This window comes from Myotis daubentonii, chromosome Y, assembly GCF_963259705.1.
Source record: "Myotis daubentonii chromosome Y, mMyoDau2.1, whole genome shotgun sequence".
In the NCBI taxonomy this organism is placed as follows: Eukaryota; Metazoa; Chordata; class Mammalia; order Chiroptera; family Vespertilionidae; genus Myotis; species Myotis daubentonii.
The window spans coordinates 2,149,378-2,170,999 of record NC_081862.1 but is presented as its reverse complement, the minus strand read 5'-3'; the positions used below and the strand labels follow the sequence as shown (position 1 = coordinate 2,170,999).

At 48.0% G+C, this 21,622-nt stretch overlaps 1 pseudogene; it reads right to left on the bottom strand.

Annotated features, from left to right (window-relative positions):
• LOC132225611 (histone-lysine N-methyltransferase PRDM7-like) overlaps positions 1-21,622 on the bottom strand; it is a 30,178-nt pseudogene that overhangs the window by 626 nt on the left and 7,930 nt on the right.

Sequence of the window (21,622 nt, the reverse complement as noted above, 5' to 3'; positions counted from 1 at the left end):
TGGGGGGTTGAGGGCCCTGGGGGTGGAGGTGGAGGCGCCCTGACATTGGGGGTGCTGTGCCGGGAGGAACCGGGTTCGGGAATGGCACCCGCGATCCCTGAGCAATGCACGCGGGAGGAGGCGCCTCAAGGGGCAGAGACGTCACGGGCTGAGGAGATGGGCCCGCGGGACACAATCCGGGTCTTTCTGGCCAGGAAACTTGGGGAGCTCGGGTGAGAGGATTTGGGCTCCTGCACAGAGATTTCGGGTCTCAAGGACAGGCTTCAGGGTTTCGGGTCTCGGAGGTGGGGATTTGGTCTTTCTGGGGTGCCGTGGTTAGGGAGCCCGGGCTCGGGGTGTGCTGGGTCTGAGCTTTGGGGGATTGAGCGTTCCTCTGGGCGCGGAGCCCGGGGGTCCTCCGGGTTAGCGGACTTGGGGTGCGTGGAGACTGACAGAGTGGGAGCCTCTCGGGAGGACACCCCGGGTCTTCGGCTGGGGGTTGAAGGCCGGCGGCAAAGGGGTTCCCACGCGAGGCACCCGTTTAACTGTGGGTCTCCCTGCGGCGCTGCGCACCTGGCCGAGGTCCCCTCAAACCCACCCGCTGCCCGCCGCGCGCTTCCGCCCTCAGGCTTTTGAGGCGGCGGGAGGGGGAGCTTCCCGCACCCAGAGCGTCAGAGGCAGCCGCCAATCAGTGATGCGGTCACAGGGCCCTGCCTGCCAATGGGCGGTCAGAAACGCGGAAAGGGCGGGGCGCAGGGTGCAGCCTTCCTGCCAGTCAATGGCAGAATCTTGTCGAAAGAGCCCGCCTTCCGCCCTCAACCCCTGGTGGTGATTGGCTACCCAGGGTCCTGCGAGTGTCCGTCAAGAAGCTTTCAGCCAGACACGGCTGGGCGGTGTCCAGGGCTCGGATTCCTGTGGTTTCGCGGAGGGACTCCAGGAGCCCGGAGCCCCCCGCCCGGGCAGGTGTTGGGGTGACACATCCTTCCTGCCGCCTGACCCAGTCTGTGTTCCACCCGACGGTATTTAGGTCCCGGACTGTCTTCCAGGCGCGTGTGTTCGCTTCCTTAGCGAGAGGACCAGGCGGTAGGCCGGGAGTTGCCTTCTGGGAAACAGGGATTCCCACTAGACCAGCGGTTCTCAACCTGTGGGTTGCGACCCCTTTGGGGGTCGAACGACCCTTTCACAGGGGTAGCTTAAGACCATCGAAAAAACACATATATAATTACATATTGTTTTTGTGATGAATCACTATGCTTTAATTATGTTCAGTTTGTCACAATGAAAATACATCCTGCATATCACACATTTACATGACGATTCATAACAGTAGCGACATTACAGTGATGAAGTAGCAACGAAAATAATTTTATGGTTGGGGGCCAGCACAACAATAGGAACTGTACTAAAGGGTCGCGGCATTAGGAAGGTTGAGAACCACTGCCTTAAAGGAAGCTGTCAGCCAATTCCTTTGCGAAAACGATCCTCTGGGTCCCTCTTGTGGCCATTCAAAGAATAACACCTTATGCTTCTGTCCGTGGTTCTGAAATGTTAACTAATGTCCCGTGAATTTGATGGAAAAGTCTACCCAACAAATCACAAACAAACAAAACCTACAGAAAACCCTACAAAATCATCGAGGCTGTCCAGGGTGCAATTATTCCTTCCCCGGATGGACTGAAGTCACGGGTCTGGCTTTTGCACCCCTTCCTGTCCCAGCCCTGCAGAGGGAGGCCTTGGCTGCTGCACTGACATGGGGAAGCTGTGCGTTCAGTAATTCAGTCCGTAACCTAGAGGCTGCCATGATTGGAGCAGTCAGTCCTGGGGCGGCCGCCGTCACCAAGGCAGCCAGTACAGGACAGGTCTCCTTTCCTGAGGGAGCCAGTAACCCGGCGGCCGCTATGATTGCAGCAGCCAGTCCGTACAGCGAGGCGCAAGGGTATCGCAAGAACGTGTTATTACCACTAGACTCAGCGGCTTCTGTAGGGCATTACTGAGGCAGCTAGTACTCTGGAGGCTGCAATGATCAATGTAGCCTAGAGGCGGGCATTACTGAGGCAGTCCTTCCCCTGTAGGCTGCCATTATTGATGCAATCAGTACCAGGGAGGCTGTCATTGTTGATGGCACCTCCAGATGCAGGGTATTATGGGAACATGTTAGTAGCGCGAAAAAATTTCAATTTAAACTTTTGTGTTGAAACCCAGTATGTTTTTTTTTTTAAATATAGTTTTATTGATTTCAGAGATGAAGGGAAAGGGATAGAGATGGAAACATCAATGATGAGAGAGAATCATGGATCAGCTGCCTCCTGTATCACCCCCTCCCTACTGCGGATCCAGCCCACAACCGGGGCATGTGCCCTGACCGGGAATCAAACCAGGGGCCCTTCAATACATAGGTTGACACTCTCCCCACTGAGGCACACTGGCCAGGGCCACAGTGGTTTTTTTTAGAAATATACATTTCTACTAGTTCAGAAAGGAAGAGAGAAAGATCAATGATGAGTGATCATCATAGATTGGCCGCCTTCTGCCAGAAGAAAGAGTGACATTTGCTCTCATCTGCTAAGCAGAAGGAATAGGCCTGGCCAGTGTTGTTCACTGGTTAGACCTTCGGGTGCCCAGGGAAGGGTCGCTGGTGGGATTCCTGGTCCAGAGCACATACCTGGGATGCAGGCTTCATTGCCTGCCCCAGTCTGGGCTCTTGTGGGAGCCAAAGATGCATGTGTCTCTTGCATATTCATGTTTGCGTTTTTGTTTCTTCTCTATCCCCTCCCTCCCTCCCCCCCCTCCCTCTGTCAGTAAAAACATATCCTCTGGTAAGAATTAACCAAAACATAAACAAGAAAAACGTACAAAGAAGGAAAAGCTTTGGAGGGTGTGAAAAAGCAGCATACCCCTAAAGAAAGGCACCTTGATGAGCAGAGCATTCAGCTCCGCTGATGTTTTTCCAAGGAATGTGTCTATAAGATAAAAATAAAATGTATGAGTGTCTCTCAGCTGGCAAGATCCTGACACAACACGACGAGGCCATTCTAGCGCGGTCCTTGCAGGGTCTCCCAAGCCACCACGTTTGGGCGAGGCTCTGAGGGGGGGGGGCGAGGCCTGGACAAGCAGGGGAAAGCGAGGCGTGAAGGAGGCGGGGAATGGACAGAGGAGGGTCCTGCACGTGCTCTCCTCTACTGCGTTGTGTCGCTGCTCCCAGAGTCCCCCACACTGAGAAGATGGGAGCAGACTCACCCGGTGTCAGTGACCGAGGGACATACAGGCTGAGGGACACACAGACTGAGGGACACATAGACCGAGGGACACAGAGACCGAGGGACACACAGATAATCGAGGATGCAGTGGCCTGGAGAGGTGACATCCGGGAACCTGTGACCACTGTGCTGGTTCCTTTTATCCTCCCAGATGTACCTTCTCAGAGGTTTTTGACTCCAGAACCCTGGATTCCATTTCCACAGACAGCACCTACTTCATGGTGACTCTGCCCAAGACCCAAGACCTCTCTGGACATCCATTCACACATCAGTTGTTTGAAAAGTGATCTCAAACTTATTCTATATAGTTATTGTATGTATGAAAAATAAATCCGAGCCAAGCAGTCATCTGTGTGATGTATTCTACATTTGTATTATACATACATTTTATTTTAGAAAACGACATTTCCCGTACAAAGTTGCCTTCCTAAGTGTAATTAAGTGAGCATGTTAAAAACTTTGTAAGAGTGGCCCTAACCGGTTTGGCTCAGTGGATAGAGCGTCGGCCTGCGGACTGAAGGGTCCCAGGTTCGATTCCGGACAAGGGCATGTACCTTGGTTGCGGGCACATCCCCAGTAGGGAGTGTGCAGGAGGCAGCTGATTGATGTTTCTCTCTCACCGATGTTTCTAACTCTCTATCCCTCTCCCTTCCTCTCTGTAAAAAACCAATAAAATATTAAAAAAAAAACTTTGTAAGAGTGAATGTTTTACTTGGCAAATGTTTAGAAACTTGGTAAGTATTACTGTGTATCGCTGCCCAAGGAACTGTTGGGGGTCATGTGTTGTCACCAAAGCAGAATGTTTGCTAAATGACTGGTCCCCTTGTTGAGACAACCTTCATGGTTTTCCCTTCATTCTGTTATGAACCTATAGGCAGAAGGTAGAAGTAGGCTTGTACTGATGCCACAGCTCCCACCTGCTGTGATGATGGAAACAGGCCTGATGCTCCAAGCAGCATGAGAACACCAGCAAGGTAAAGGCTCTCATCCCCCTGGCATGTAATCTACCCAGCCAGGGCCGCACTGTCTTTGTAGAAAGAGGTCATCCAAATAGCAACACACAGCCCAGCAAGCGAGGCTCAATGAGTGAGTGCTGACCTATGAACCAAGAAGTGCCCTTGATTCCTGGTAAGGCCACCCCCATCACCTGATTGTTTCTCTTTGTCTCCCTGTCCCTCTGTGTGTCAGATCAAGAACAACAGATTTAAAATAAAACTGGAAACTGTCAAATCTGCTCCTATCCTCCTCCCAATAGGTATCAGATTTTACCGAAAACACCCACCACTTGTCTTTCCTAGTCATTGTGAGAATTCCAGTTCATGAATGTTCACAGTATCTCAGTTTAAAACGTGTGTGCACATCTACACCCAAACAGCGGAGCATCGCATCCTGGAGAATTTTCCATTTCCTTCCAAAGGAAGTGAGATGTGTCACACTGGACATGGAAACAAATGGTAGAAAAAGCTGGGCATGAAGTTAAAGGCTAATCATTGCAACCTGGGAAAGATGTATTCAACAAATCAAGGCGTGACTAGTCAAACCAGAACCTTCCTGTATGTGGAGGTTTGGGCACGGGTACACCAACATTTTTAATGTGAATGAGGACTTGATTGTGCAAAGCTTTCCTTCACCCCCTGAGAGATACTCACCGGAGGTGCTGAGCCACTTGGAAATGTGTGGTGTTTCAATGCGATGCTGGGGGTGGGGGTTTGCCCCTCCTGACCTGAGCGAGAGAGCCCACCTTCCAATGTGCACAGGGCCCCTGCTTGGGTGTCAACAGCTCCATGACTGTGGGCTGGCTCCTCCCGAGTCTGCTGAGACCCACAGAAAACAATATCCCAACTGGCAGATTTCTCCTGGTCCTGAGGTGTTTCAGGATTGGGTTAATGTGGGAAAACACGAGTATGAAGGTGAGGCTCAATGGTTGCTTCTGAGAGTTTCAGGTCACCAACCCAAGCCCTCAGTCATTGTAGGGAATGAGGTTTCCATTCTTCACATAGAAATGCCATCATTTTTTTAAATGTATTTTTTATTGATTTCAGATAGAAAGGGAGAAGAAGGGGGGTGGAGAGAGAGAGAGAGAGAGAGAGAGAGAGAGAGAGAGAGAGAGAGAGAGAGAAACATCCATGATGGCACAGAATCATGGATCTGCTGCCTATTGCAGGCCCCACACTGGGGATCAAGCCCACAACCCGAGCATGTGCCCTGACCAGGAATTGAACCCTGACCTCCTGGTTCATAGGTCGATACTCAAGTGCTGAGCCACGCCAGCCGGGCGGGAGAGGGAAGGTCATGGTCCCAGGTCGTGGGTTTGGGTACCCCCTTCAGGAGCTCTCCTCCAGAAACAGGTTCTGTGCTAGGTCCCTCGGGCTGAGGGGTGACGGGCCCTCACCGCGTGTGCCTGCTCCCTGCATGGACGTCCGCTCTGTTGTAAGAAAAGCGGGGCCTCTGGTTGCTGGGGCCCCATCGCCTCCACAGGCAGATGCTTACCTGTTCCCTGGAGCCTCGCTGGACTCCCACACATGGGCCCATGAGGGTCGGTGCTCCTGGCCTCAGTGGACATTACCTGTGAACCGGTGGCCAGGAATGACCGACACGGCCTGCCTGCTCTGCTCACACGGGTCCATGGCCCATCAGACTCCCCATAAGAAACGTGCAGTTAAGGATTTCAGACAGGTCAGGGGAGGGTGAGAACCGCAGACCCAGGTACAAGGCCAGGCACCAGGAGCTGCTGCGAGGTGGGCGTCGCACACACTGTGAGGTGAGGTGCACCCAGCAGCTCTCAGCAGGGTGGTGAGGGCCTTTGTCCTGGTCAATCTCAGTGCCACCTGCCCAGGCTTAGTGGGAGGGGGTGGCCGGGGGAGGAGCATGCCTGACCCCACGCCTCCTGCTCAGGCAGCCGAGTCCACGCAGAACAGTGGGGCTGCTTGAGCTCTATACTGGCTCCTCGGCCCCACTCCCTCTGCCGCCCTTGTCCACCTCAAGGCCTGTCAGACGCTGTTCACCGAGAGATGCGTGTTTTAACCACCCTGAGCCAGAGGCACCGGTGCTGACCCCACTCTGAATGACACTCCAAAGCCTGGGTCACCCTCCCGCTTTATAGTTTGGAAAGAGGCACAGAGAATTTGGGGGTCTTGCCTTAGGACACACAGTTGTGAGGGCAGAGCTGAGACTCAAACCCTTGTGGACAGACCTGGCGCCCACATGCTATGCCCCAGGCGAGACTGAGGCAGCACAGGGCCCCTGCTTGGGTGTCCAGACTGAGGCAGCACAGGTGTGTGCACAGGCACACAGGCACACACACACACACACGCACACATATGTACACACACATGCACACACACACCTGCACACACCCTCTCTGACTTTCACCTTTGAGGCTACAGAGGTCTAAGGAATCAGGGGAGGAGCCAGGAGAAGCCAAGGGGTTGGTGGGGTCCTATTCATGTTCCTGGTGAGTGTGTCTCAATCCCTCTCCCTGACGGGGAACTCACTGGACTGACGCCAGATTCCGCCTTCCCGGGTTCAGGTCTGTGGCTGAGGGTTCTTTGAGGCCCTCCTGGAACTCTGCTTTCAGTGATGAGGGGGATGAGGCACGTAGGCTTCAGGTTTGTCTGGACACAAACTTTATTAAAACGAGGCCAAAAGCACCATGAGGGACATTCGTGTTGACATCCCCATAGCACTTACGGAACTGTTTGTCTATTGCCTCTCCTTTTGAAAGCGGAGGATTTGTTTGACCAGTTACTTCTGTACTATTACACTCTTGGGGAGGGAAAGGGGCCAGCAGGCTTCCTCTAAAGCCCCCTCAGAGCTGGGGTATGAGGTATGCGGTGCCTACACTTGCCCTGTAGCTGCTGAGGTGCAATTTAGGGCTCATGATGCATCCTCCCTGCAAACACCGGGCTTCTCCCCTGAGTGTGTTGTCTGGTGTCTCATGAGATTGGACTTCTGTGTAAAGCCTCGCCCACACTCCCTGCAAACATAGGGCTTCTCCCCTGAGTGTGTTCTCTGGTGTTTGATGAGACTTGACTTATCTCTAAAGCCTCTCCCACACTCCCTACACACATAGGGCTTCTCCCCTGAATGTGTTCTCTGGTGTTTGATGAGAACTGACTTATCTCTAAAGCCTCTCCCACACTCCCTACACACATAGGGTTTCTCCCCTGAGTGTGTTCTCTGGTGTTTGATGAGACCTGACTTATCTCTAAAGCCTCTCCCACACTCCCTGCACACATAGGGCTTCTCCCCTGAGTGTGTCCTCTGGTGTTTGATGAGACATGACTTATCTCTAAAGCCTCTCCCACACTCCCTGCACACATAGGGCTTCTCCCCCGAGTGTGTCCTCTGGTGTTTGATGAGAGATGACTTATCTCTAAAGCCTCGCCCACACTCCCTACACACATAGGGCTTCTCCCCTGAGTGTGTTCTCTGGTGTTTGATGAGAACTGACTTATCTCTAAAGCCTCTCCCACACTCCCTGCACACATAGGGCTTCTCCCCCGAGTGTGTCCTCTGGTGTTTGATGAGAGATGACTTCTGTGTAAAGCCTCGCCCACACTCCCTACACACATAGGGCTTCTCCCCTGAGTGTGTTCTCTGGTGTTTGATGAGACCTGACTTATCTCTAAAGCCTCTCCCACACTCCCTACACACATAGGGCTTCTCCCCTGAGTGTGTTCTCTGGTGTTTGATGATACCTGACTTATCTCTAAAGCCTCTCCCACACTCCCTGCACACATAGGGCTTATCTCCTGAGTGTGTCCTCTGGTGTTTGATGAGACTTGAATTATCTGTAAAGCCTCGCCCACACTCCCTGCAAACATTGGGCTTCTCCCCTGAGTGTGTTCTCTGGTGTTTGATGAGACCTGACTTATCTCTAAAGCCTCTCCCACACTCCCTGCAAACATAGGGCTTCTCCCCTGAGTGTGTTCTCTGGTGCTTGATGAGACCTGACTTATCTCTAAAGCCTCTGCCACACTCCCTGCACACATATGGCTTCTCCCCTGAGTGTGTCCTCTGGTGTTTGATGAGACTTGACTTATCTTTAAAGCCTCGCCCACACTCCCTACACACATAGGGCTTCTCCCCTGAGTGTGTCCTCTGGTGTGTGATGAGAGATGACTTCTGTGTAAATCCTCGCCCACACTCCCTGCACACATATGGCTTCTCCCCTGAGTGTGTCCTCTGGTGTCTGCTGAGATGTGACTTCCGTGTAAAGCCTTTCCCACACTCGCTGCACACATATGGCTTCTCCCCTGAGTGTGTCCTCTGGTGTCTGATGAGATGTGACTTCCGTGTAAAGCCTTTCCCACACTCCCTGCACACATATGGCTTCTCCCCTGAGTGTGTCCTCTGGTGTGTGTCGATATGTGACTTATCATTGAAGCCTTGCCCACACCCTCCATGATTGATTGTTACAATTTTTGACATTCTTACTCCCACAGATAATTTGCCTCTGTTCTTTGGATTCACGTCCTGGCCTGTGCTGGGCTCTTCCTCCATTATTCTCTCACGCTCACTGGAGCTCCCTATTTGTCTGTTGGGAGGCTTGAAAGAGTCCCTTGAAGTTCCTCTGTGCCTGATCCTTTTAAGCAAAGGTTTGGAAGTTCCTTTGACCTCTTGACCTTCAGCTTTGTCATTCCACCCATGTGGACCAGGATGTTGCTGCTGCTGTTGATTTTGACGCTCTGGGCCGGGTTCCTCTGACTGGAGGTGTTTTCCTGCAGGTGCTGCTGGCAGAATCTCAGAGGGGTGATTGCGTTTCACATGTTGGCTGAGGAATGTCTGACTGGAGAAGGCCACAGAGCAGGAGGGACATGTGTGGATCTCTGGCTTTGGTTCTGCTGAAGGAGAAAGTTTTGGTCAGGGCATGTGTGGGCAAGGCTGCCTGTGCCTTACGCTCTGTCTCCTGGTAAGACCTGTCTCCAGAATCATTCTGTGTTGACAGTGCAAGCTCTGCCTCCCACAAAGTGTTCCTTCACAGTCTACTTTTCTTTTTCTTTGTCTGCACTACTCTTCTTCAGAAATCCAGAGACCCCATATCAAAGTCTTTTCTACAGCCCTGGTCAGTGTGGAACAGTGGATAGAGCCTCAGCCTGTGGACAGAAAGGTCGTGGGTTTGATTCCCATCAAGGGCATGTGCCTTGGTTGCAGGCTTCTACCCGGCCCAGGACCTGGTCAGGGATTGTGCAGGAGGCAACAAATCGATGTGTTCCTCTCACATTGATATTTCTCTCTGTCTTTCCCTCTGTCTTTCACTCTCTATAAAAATCAATGGAAAAATATCCTTGGGTGAGGATTGAAAAGAAAAAAGGTCTTACAGATCAAGGACCATCAGAAGCCATTTGACTCCTTATATGGGTTTGACTATCGTGACATTTCCATATACATGTATCTTCTAAGTCATGTTAAAGAGAAAAACCACAGGCCTGGCCAGGTATCTCACTGGTTGAGCACCAGCCCATGAACCAGGTCGTCACCAGTTTGATTCCTGGTCAGGGCACATGCCCAGGTTTTGTGCTCTATCCCAGCAGGAGGCAGCTGATCCATGTTGATATTTCTATCTCTCTCTTCATTTCCCTTCCTCTCTCTCTCAAATCAATAAAAATATTTAAAAATAGAGGAACAATACGCCCCAACTAGCAATTGCTTCTCTCAGTTTTCCACAAATCTTAAAATGGAAATATGTCTTTCCTCACACAGTATTCCTACTTGATTTCTTTCAGTGTTAGCCTATTTCAAATACACTACAAAGTCCTGTTTCAAAATATCTCCCCAACCATGCCCTAGCCAGTTTGGCTCAGTGATAGAGCGTCACCTTGGGGACTCCAGGCTCCTGGGTTAGATTCTAGTCAAGGGCACGTCCCTTGGTTGCAAGCTCAATCCCCAGCCCTGGTTGGGGTGCCCGTGGGAGACAAGCTATTGATGTTTCTCTCTCTGTCTCTCCCCCTTCTACTCTCTCTCAAAAAATAATCAGTGGAAAAATATCCTTGGGTGAGGATTAACAACAACAACAAAAATATTTCCCCAACCTGCTTCTTACACTCCTGACTCCCGTCCCTCTCCAGCCAGTCTGCCTTCCTCTCTCACTTGGAGTTGAAATAATCTCAGAGGGGATTCCCCACTGAAATTTATTTTCCAAAAAATTTAACAAAGCATAGTTTTAGAACATGCCACTCTGCAGCTGAAAACTGCTCAATTGTCCCGTCTCACTCAAGAAAGTCCCCAGTATCTCAGCTTGGATCATAGGCACTGTATTTCCAGGCTGCTAGGCATCTGTCCAACCTCTGTTCTTACCCTCTGTACCGAGACTGAGACGGGAGTAGCCCTCAGCCAGCTCTACACCCCACCTCTTTCCTTCCCTGCACCAGCCACTCCTTCTGCCTGGGACCTTGTGACACAACTGTTGTAACTGTTGTCTCCTGAGAAAGCCTTCCCTTGACCTTTGCAATCCGACACACCCACCTTCCCCTCACAGTGATCCCTAGGCACTTGTCCTGGGCCCGTTTTCTCCAAAGTGCTAACCACTGTGTAATATTAAGCACATGCACATATGTCTGCCAGGGCTTCCCTCCTTCACCAGCCACCTGCTCAGGAGCAGTGATTCTGATCATCCTGTTGATCTGTATTTCCAGCTCCCAGAACTCTGGGTGGCACCGCGTAGGAATTCACATGGCAAGTCACAAAATAATGAATGAATGCATGATAACACACACATTTCATTTAGAAATATGCAGTAAATGAAGAAGAAACAGCTAAAGTGTTAAAAAAAAACAAACAAAACAGCAACCCACAAACAACCACCTTGATAAGAGAGCTGGCTAAGTGCCTGAAACCTTTTTTTTTTTTTTTTGCCTCTAACCCTTTCAGCACTATATGATGCTGTGTATTTTGTGCATGAAGAATTTTTTAAAATGGAACAAATATAGCCCCTGGCCAGTGTGGCTCAGTTCGTTGAGCATTGTCCCATTCACCCAGAGGTAGCCAGTTTGATTCCTGGTCAGGGCACATGTCTGGGTGGTGGACTTGATCCCCAGTAGGGATAATGAAGGAGGCAGCAGATTAATATTTCTCTCCCTCTCCCTTCATTTCTGTCTCTAAAACCAATAAAAGCATATTTTTAAAAATTAGAACAAAAATAAAAATATTAAAATTGTTCCTAAGAATCAAAAACCTATGTGATGAGCCATCAATTTCTGCAGCATCTGATTTGAAGCTTTGCTGACTCTAGAGTGGAGTTTACTCTACTTGAGAGTTGGAGCATGAAAACTTCTAAGAATTCTTTCTTTCCATGTTGAAGAAGAGTGGTGCCCACCTCTCCCGGCCACAAGCTCTGTCTTCCACTTGCTGCCCCTCTTGATGCCCAGCTTTTGGCCATACTCTTCTCCATACCAGACCAGCAGCTCACAGCCCTTCCTCACGACCCGGCAGGTTCGGTAGAAAATCTGCCTGTGATATTGAAAGGCCACCAGGTTCTGTTCTTGGTCATCCCGGGCGCAGTTCACATACCTGGCGTTGAGGCAGATGAAAGGAAAGAAAAGCACAGGCGATGAGTTTCCACTACCTGTCATATTCGTGCCCAGCTCCTCACTGAAGCTTAAGGCCCTCAGCACTGATGGCACCCACACCCATGCTCCTGGGGAAACTTCTGTTCAATGTCCAAGCCTCTGTCACAATGTCATGTGAATTCCTGTCTCTAAGTCCTGCTCACAGTGCTCATCCTGCCTAATGCCATTTCCAAAGCCTCATTGCAGACTTCCCCATCAAACCTGGTGACCTCTAGCTTCTCTAAGCTGTAAGTCAGGTTCGGTGTTACACCACAGAACTCGGGGCTTGATCTAGGACTCACATCATTCAACACTCAGTCCAAGTCTACCTTCTCTTCAGAGGCCTTTGTCGAGTCTCCCCACACTTTATTGAAGGCATCATTCAGTTGCCTCCCCCAGGTTCCCACAGAAACGTGGAGGTCTCTCTGTCTTAGAAAAATAACACAGAACAATAGTAGTTTATTCATAATCTGTCTCCCCTGACACAAGAGAGCCCCTCAGGAAAGGGCCATGAGCACTATTACTCTGCAGGCTCCAACACCCAGTTGTAGTTAGAACTGAGTCTGGGATGATGTGCTGCCCTCACAGGTTTAGACTATCCTTAGTTCAAGGCTATCTGGGCACTGGGCACTTCTTGAAAAATAGGAAAATTAGAGTTAAATGTTTATGAAATAAAATGTTTCATGTCCGTCTGCAGTAAGTCCTCCCTAGGGTCATGGATTGTGTAATCTGTGTAAGTAATGGATTCCTTCCTCTAAACTGGAACATAGTAGGTGTTTAACTAATGTCCATTAGATAAATCACAGAGTAATACAGGGTCCTCAAGGTTTTCACAGTCAGTGCCCAAACCAGAGACTTCTATTTTGAGGACATATGCTATACTTTTACCTCCTTTTTTCCTAAATGTCTCTAGATGTTAAAGATCAATGTATGGAGAAAAAAGGGGAACAGAGAACTGAGGGAGACCATTAGGGAGGCATGATGGGAAGGACAGACATGTGGGTTGTGAGGCATGAGTATCCTCTCTGGCACCCAGAAGCCTAGTGACCTTACCTCATCCAGTTGGCCTGAGATGTATCCTTTCCATCCACATACTCATAGCAGTTTCTCCCTTTGGTGATCTGCATTTCAGGAAAAGAAGTTAAAGGCCGTGTGTGTGTGTGTGTGTGTGTGTGTGTGTGTGTGTGTGTGTGTGTGTGGTTGTGTGTATATAATAGAAGAATTACTTTATTCTACTGTCATCAAATCTCTTTCAGCCTGCATGGTGATTCAACTGCCAATGGTGATCACAGGATATTTTTCTTACTCATTATCTACACGTCGGAATTGATTTGTCCACTAAGCAGGAGCCCCCAAGGGAGGAGTCTGTACCACTTTGCTCCCATTTACCCTCTGATCCTTAGAGAGGAGCTCCATGTTCATGCAAAGTCCACCCAGTACACAGAGCTAACTAACCATATGGTCCCCATCCATGTCCTAGCATGTAGAAGGTGGGGGCCCCCCAAGCCACAGGAGGGACGGGGAAGCCAGAGGACAGGGAAGAGGTAAAGTTCTCACCAGCCAGGAGTAGCCGTTGTTGGCTGTGGCTTCATCTTCTGTGATCTGACCCTCATAAGGGCCAAAGTGCAGGCCCTCGGGCAGATCACATTCCTCATTCCACACTCCAAGCCCAGCCTCAGGGATGCCTGATGGTCCGATTCTCAACCCAGGGGGCAGAGTGAGGGCTGAGCGGTTGGCATGCCCCTTGTCCGCGGCACTGTCTTTTACAAACGTAGGAGGCCCATGCACAGCACAGCTGTCAATGAAGAAGTTCTGACACTTCTCACAATCTGGAGGCAAGAGCAACAGGGAAGAGGGAGGGTGCAGTGCATGTTCCTGGACATGAAGAGCTTCGGAAAGAGCTCACATCAGTGAGCCTCAATCCTGTACTCCCGGTCACGAGAGGAAGGGAATGATTTGGGCACCCAAAGACCAAGTGAAATTCTTGCATCAAGACATAACATGCTCCTTGGTGAGGGTGAGCTTACATAGGTAGTCATCGTCCTGGGGCTCGCTGACCTCTTGGTAGACACAACACTTCCTCTCTCGTAGGCTATACATCTTCACTTCGATCTCCTTTCTCCTGAGGTCTACATGGGAGAAGGGCAGGTGACTGAGGGGATGAGGTGGGGAACATTAGTCCCTATCTTATCAGAAAACACACAATGTCCTACCATCAAATGATCGCCTGTTCTATTATAGTATGTGGTATTTTCCTCCATTAACTAAAAGACTAGCACTCCACACTGACTATTGGTGGCTGATTCAATTTTAGTTTCTAGATGATCCCATTCTGAGGTTCAACCTCCCAAGCTTTGGTCATTCATAAAGTATGTATTGAGGGAACATTATGCGTTAGGCACTGAGTAAAGACCTGGGCACACAACACCAAGAGAATATGGTTGCTATTATCACAGATGGATTTATTGGACAACTTGCATGTGTCAATTGTTTAAGGTTTAATTTAATGCTATCAAACAATATGTGGCCCATGTTTCCTTATGTTCACTTTACACATTAGCATTCAGGAGCTCAGAGAGTTGGTAAGATTAGCTCAAAGCTTCAGCGCTCACTCCAGTTTCAAATCCAGGCCTATGCAAAGTCCACCCCACATACCTAGGCTATACTGATTAGCCTTTCTAGAAGAATTAGTGAAACTGAAATCTCCAAATTATGTAACTTACCCAATTTCGATCTAGGGTGCTGTCCAGAGGGACTTGCTTCTCCAGGAGGGGGCACTGGTTTCTGAGTCTGCTCTGAGCCACTGGTGGTCAACAAATTTGCTGTTCCTGACAATTCCTTCAAAGTAGACTCATTACTTAATGACGTCCTGGACTTTGCCTTCAATGTGGAAGTCCCATATTAAAAGGTAACATGCATTTATTTAATTATGTAGGGTTTATGATATATTTTCACATACATGACTTCAATGAACACTTCAACAACTCTGAAATACCTGGGAAGTATGAATATTAGAGGAAAAAGAAATGGCCAATGTGGGTTGTGAATTGAAGACTAGAACCCGTGCCTTAAGGATCTTTTTTTTTTATAGAACAGTGAGAGTGAAAGATACTGGTAAGAAAATAAGTCATAGTTGGGCCCTAACCAGTGTAGCTCAGTTGATAGAGTGTCAGCCTGCGGATTGAAGGGTCCTTAGTTCTATTCCGATCAAGGGCCAGTGACTTGGTTGCAGGATCCTCCTCCCTGGCCCATGCCCTGGTCTGGACTTATGCAGGAGGCAACCAATCAATGTGTCTCTCACATTGATATTTCTCTCTGTCTCTCCCTCTCTCTTCTATTCTCCCTAAAAATCAATGAGAAAATATCCTTGGGTGAGGATTAAGAATAAAAAAGAAAGAAAGAAAAATAGTTGGCAGAGCCCTGGCTGGTGTAGCTCAGTTGGTTGAACTGAAGGGTTGCCGGTTCCATTCCCGGTCATGGTACATGTCCTGGTTATGGGTTAGATCCCAGGTGGGGGTCTGTGTAGGAGGCAACCGATCCATGTTTTTCTCTCTCACTGATGCTTCTCTCCCTCTCCCTTCCTCTTTCTCTCTAAAATCAATAAAAACATATATTTTTCAAAAGAAATGGCTGGCAGAAACCTATCATGAAAATAAGGAAAATTATGCTAAAACTAGAGACCCAGTGCACGAATTCATGCACCAGCGGGGTCCCTCATCCTGGCCTGTGGGATCAGGCCAAAACTGGCGCTCCGACATTCCCCGAGAGGTCCTGGATTGCGAGAGGGCACAGGCTAGGCTGAGGGACCCCACTGGGGCACGATCGGGGCTGGGGAGGGACGCGGGAGGTTGGCCAGCTGGGGAGGAACCGCAGGAGGACTCCAGGGTGTGTCCGGCCATCTCGCTCAGTCCTGATCAGCTGGACCCCAGCAGCAAGCTAACCTATAGGTCAGAGCGTCTTCCTCCTGGTGATCAGTGCACGTCATAGCAACTGGTCTACCGGTTGACTGTCTGCCCCTTGGTGGTCAGTGCACATCATAGCGAGCAGTTAGTGGCATTAGCATGTCATCATCATATTATGCTTTGATTGGTTGAACGGGCGACTGGACACTTAGCATATTATATAGGATGTGCAAATTAGTATATCACGGAAAGAATATTTGTAATTAGAGTAGTTGGATCCCACCAATTCTGTTTGAATAAGGTTGTGCTACTAGCTAGTTCTCTTCATTTTTCCTGACCTATAACATGCTAATTCTTAATGTTATAATGAACATGACATATAACGGTGTTCACCAAAGTGTTCTGTGAGCTCTTTGATACAGTGTGAATGTCAAATTACAGTCCTGCTATCAATGTACCTCTCAGTCGTCTCTGTATTTGAAATCACATGTAAATTATCTTCATTATTTTTTGACCCTATTCTAGTTTAATTTGTAAATTTTAAAGCACTCTTTCAGCCAACATTCAGGGGCCCTCAGGGACCCTGAGCTGGGCCTGGGACTTCTGGAAGAGAAAAATCTGCTGTGAACCAAAGAGCTCACAATGCAGACGTAGGCAGGCGGAGCAAATGATTCAAACAAGATGACACTGGCCTAATTAGAGCTCAGAGAAAGAAGCCATGCTTCTTACTGGAATGAGCATTCAAAACCAGTTCCAGATGGATGAGCTTCTATTGAATAGTGTGTCATCTCTATGAAGTTCTTAAGTCACTTTATTTATTGTTTCTCAATTGTCAAACCTGAAGCTCCCCAGAGTTGAGAGATGCTTTCTTTTATTTGACCAGGAGGCTCTGATGCTGGGGTTCCTATGTCCTTCTTCATGGGGGACCATTCACTGTGCAAACTGCCTATATGTCAGTAAGCTTCCGCGAGTCAGAAGTCTTAGTGTATCTCTCACGGCAGCATAGTGTTTGGAATCATCAGTCAGTGAAAGATGTAATCATGTATGGATAAGACAGTGGAAACTGCATAAAAGTATGGAAATTTTAATGAGCTTGTAAGTGGTTTAGAGATGAAGCTATGGATTAGAGTGCATGCCCACCAATACTGTGATCTCAGACATATAATCAAACACTTGTATATGTCTGAAACCTCAGTTTCCTCATCAGAAACGGTGATAGTTATAGTACCTACCTCATAGGGTTGTGGTAAGGTTTAAGTGAGTTTATTCACGTAGAATTCTTAGAGTCTGAAGCATTGTGAAGATAAAACCCGTGGCAGCTACTATTGTAGCTGATGTTATTAACGACTGAGATGATATTGGGCATTTTGTTGAAGAGGTCAGGAAAGAAAGGTGGCAGTTTCTAGGCTGCACTCTGATTTTTTCTCCTCTTCCCTGCATTTGCATCCAGGAGGAAGAATTTCTTTTCAACAGGATTTGGGGAATACTCACCTTCTGATGTTTATTCTGTTCCACTCTGAAGGCCACCCAAGAAGGTTTAGCTAAAAGATGGTGAGAAATCAATAATACATATAAGTTCAGAGAGGAAGGGAGAGGGCGAGGGAGAGAGAGAGAAACATCAATGATGATAGAGAATCATGGATTAGCTGTCTCCTGAACACCCCACAGCAGGGATCGAGCGCACAACCTGGGCATGTCCCCTGACTGGGAATCGAACTGCGACTTCGTGGTTCATAGGTCGATGCTCAATCTCTGAGCCACGCCTGCCGGGTCAGAAATCATTTTTGGTTGGTAATTATTTCAAAATCTGGGGATTCTTATTTTTTCAGAATTCTGAATCAGAGAGTGATCTAAGGACAGACCAAGGATGATTGGAAATGTTTTTTGATGTTTCATTAGGCTTATGCTTTTATTAGGAGCATCAGCTAATTTTCTTAAAATGTTTAAAAATAGACAAAACCCCATCTGTACTTCATCCTCTGTTCAATATATATATATATTTAAATTGGCCTAGCCGTGGCTGATCGGCTCAGTTGGTTGGAGTATTGTCTTGTACACCACAAGGTTTCAGGTTTGATCTGTATTGGGGTGTACACGGGAGGCAACGGATAAATGTTCCTCTCTCACATTGATGTTTCTGTCTCCCTTTCTGTCTCTCTCCTTTCCTCTCTCTAAATTCAATGAATATCCTTGGGTGAGGATTTAAAAAATAAAATTGCCCTAAACAGCAAAAAAAAAAAAATTGGCCTTTCATGACACACATATAATGACAGTCACGTAACTGCAAAGAATCTCTACTCTGCAACCTGGCCCTTTCTCCTCTCTGCCTTCTGTCTTCACACTGGCCTTGTCCAGTCCAATGGCACCAGGACCACCTTGCCTCCTTTCTTTCTTATCCTTCCTCCTTTGCACATGTGGACTGTGCCACCTTTCCTAATCACTAGATTCTGATCAGCATCACACAGTCTTAGGAACAAAGACTCAGGTCTAGTCACCACAGAAACAGAGTTTCGGGCAAGTTAGAGATAACGTCGTGACTTCAGCTATGTTCCAACCTCAGACCCATGGAACTACAGACCCTACCAACCCGACTTTCATGAAACCTGGCAGATGATGCCATGGCTGACATGGAACCTGATACAACAGTGAACTACTTCCTACCCTGGCCCACAACCCAACCCCCTAACTACCATGAGTAATAATTTTCCCATATGTCCCCATGCAGGTCTTAGAGCACTGCTCACCCGTCAGACCTTCCTCCTTCTATGTGATGACAACTCTTCTGAATTAGTTATTTTTTACTCACTTTTATATTTTTGTATACTTGTTTGTTAATGTTCTATATCTATGTAATTATATTATTATTCTTTATTTTATTTTATTTTATTTTTTGTTGATCTGTTTCTTATCAGTTTGTAAGTACTAGGTGAATTAGGTTATTACATTTGTTCCTCTTTTTTTCCCCCATAACTCCCCTCTTCCCAGTTCCCACCCCACCCTCCGCCCTCACTCCCCACCCACTGTCCTCATCCATAGGTGCACAGTTTTTGTCCAGTTTCTTCCCGCATCTCCCACGCCCCTTTCCCCCCAAGAATAGTCAGTCCCTTCTCTTTCTATGTCCCTGATTCTATTGTGATCACCAGATTATTTGTTCACTTGATTCTTAGATTCACTTGTTGATAGATGCATGTTTGTTGTTCATAATTTGTATCTTTACCTTTTTTCTTCTTCTTCCTCTTCTTAAAGGATACCTTTCAGCATTTCATATAATACTGGTTTGGTGGTGATGAACTCCTTTAGCTTTTCCTTATCTGTGAAGCTCTTTATCTGACCTTCAGTTCTGAATGATAGCTTTGCTGGATAAAGTAATCTTGGTTGTAGGTACTTGGTATTCATCACTTTGAATATTTCTTGCCATTCCCTTCTGGCCTGCAAAGTTTCTGTTGAGAAATGAGCTGACAGCCGTATGGGTATTCCCTTGTAGGTAACTGAGTTTCTTTCTCTTGCTGCTTTTAGGATTTTCTCTTTGTCTTTTGCTCTTGGCATTTTAATTATGATGTGTCTTGGTGTGGCTCTCTTTGGATTCCTTTTGTTTGGGTTCTCTGCGCTTCCTGGACCTGTAAGTCTATTTCTTTCACCAGGTGGGGGAAGTTTTCTGTCATTATTTCTTCAAATAGGTTTTCAATATCTTGCTCTCTCTCATCTTCTGGCACCCCTATAATTCTGATGTTGGTACGCTTGAAGCTGTCCCAGAGGCTCCTTACACTATCTTCATATTTTCAGATTCTTTTTTCATTTTGCTTTTCCAGTTGTGTGTTTTTTGCTTCTTCGCATTTCGAATCTTTGACTTGATTCTTGCGCTCCTCTGGTCTGCTGTGGGGTGTCTGTACAATATTCTTTATTTCAGTCAGTGTATGCTTAATTTCTAGTTGGTTCTTTATCACAATATCGACGATCTCATTAGATTTCTTGAGAATCTCACTACATTTATCAGCGGTCTCACCAGTCTTTTCGAGGGCCTTACTCAGTTTATCGGCAGCTTCTAGACAGTTCTTGAGAGACCTTAAAAGTGTGGTTTTGAGCTCTATATCTTCCATTTCTGACATTTGCATCCTGTTTCTTTGTCTCCGCATTTTTTTATCTTTTCTTGGTGCACCCCCTAGTGGTCTTTGTGCACAGTCTTGTTGTAGTTAAGCCTTGATTGTTGTCGGTTGGCAATAACGGTGGTGATTTGACCTCCAGGCTAACTGGCTATGAGAGTCAGCTGTGTCTGCAGTGGGAGAGCTTCTGTGCTGGATCTCTAGGGCGGTGCTAATCTAGCGTTTGCCTGAGGCTATGCGGCAAATGGCTCTGCGCAGGGCTTGGGCGGGGCGGGTCCCCGGGGATCTACAGGGCGGGCTGCAGCGCGCAGTTATGGCTGCTCTCAGTTCCGTCCCTAGGGGCTCTGCCTCACAGACTCCCAGCAACTGCTGCAAACCTCGGAGAGAAAGCTGCCTTCGAGTTCCGACCGAAGCCAGACAGTCCCGCTTCTCCTGTTTGAATCTGGGTCCCTAGAGACTCGCCCGGATCTGGAGCTCAGAGTCAGAAACTCCCTCCCGATTGAAAACAACAACCGCACACTCCGAACCTGAGTATTTCACTTCAGCACTGCGCCTCCTCTGAGTCTGGGTATGATATTCTCTTTCCTCCTAGTTGTAGAATTACCACTCAGCTAGCCTTCCTGTGGTTCTGGATGATGTCCGTTCTGTCTTTTAGGTGTACCCTTGAATTGGTTGTTCGAGGCAGCAATCTCCTGCGTTAACCTATGCCGCCATCTTGGTTTCCAGGCTTTATTTTATTTTTTTCCATCACCATTTATCGCCCTCTACTATTATTTTTTAATCCTCACGTGAGAATATATGTTTATTGATTTTAGAGAGAGAGGAAGAGAAAGAAAGAGAGGGAAACATAGATATGTGAGAGAAACATCGATCACTTGTAGCCCATACACACCCCTACTGGGGGTGGAACCCAAAAATTTTTGGTGTATGGGAGGATGCTCCAACCAACTGAGGCACCAAGCAATGGCTATTTATTTATTTTTATTTTGAAAGAATGTTTATTAAAGCTGGGGACAGTGAAATAAGGAAGGACTTAGGATAGAAGCAGCTGCAGGAGAGCGCCTAGGCTGGGCTGCTGTGTTGCTCTAGAAAGGTTAAAGGAAAGAATTCAGCCTAGGCGGGCTGCTTTGGCTCATTGGAAAGTCATAGCAAAGGGGCCTTGGAGCCAGGTTCAGGGGGTTAGCCTGAATGACCTGCCACTGCCCATACTCCCTGGTGCAAGTCTCCTGGGTCTCTTAGTTTAGGAGATGCACACCTATTGGGGGGCGAGTAGAGGGGAAAGGGTGAGGGGTGTGTGTGCTCCCAGAGAGAGAACAGCTTAAGAAAATTATATATATATATATATATATATATATATATATATATATATATATCCTATCTAATAAAAGAGAAACATGGTAATTGGCATACGACCACTACCCTTCCCATTGGCTAATCAGGGCAATATGCAAATTAACTGCCAGCCAAGATGGTGGCCGGCAGCCAGGCAGCTTGAAACTAACATGAGGCTTGCTTGCTTCAGTGACAGAGGACTCCAAAATTCCCCGCCTGCCGCTGCAGGCCTCTGACCTGCAACTCTAAGCAACTATGTAACAAATATAGAAGCTAAACAAAACCCCAGAAACCTGCTTTAGTCCTGGGCTTCAGCCAGCAGGATCACAGCATTGTAAGCAAAGGCCAGAAACCTACTTTCAGCAGTGGAGGCCTAAGAGCTGGAGCCAAACCTCAGAGCTATAGCTGGCCCAGAATAAAAAAAAAAAAAAGAAAGAAAGGAGTGGTTGGGAGCTTCAGTCACCCCCAGCCTGAAAACAGCCCTCAGCCCCTCACCCAGACTG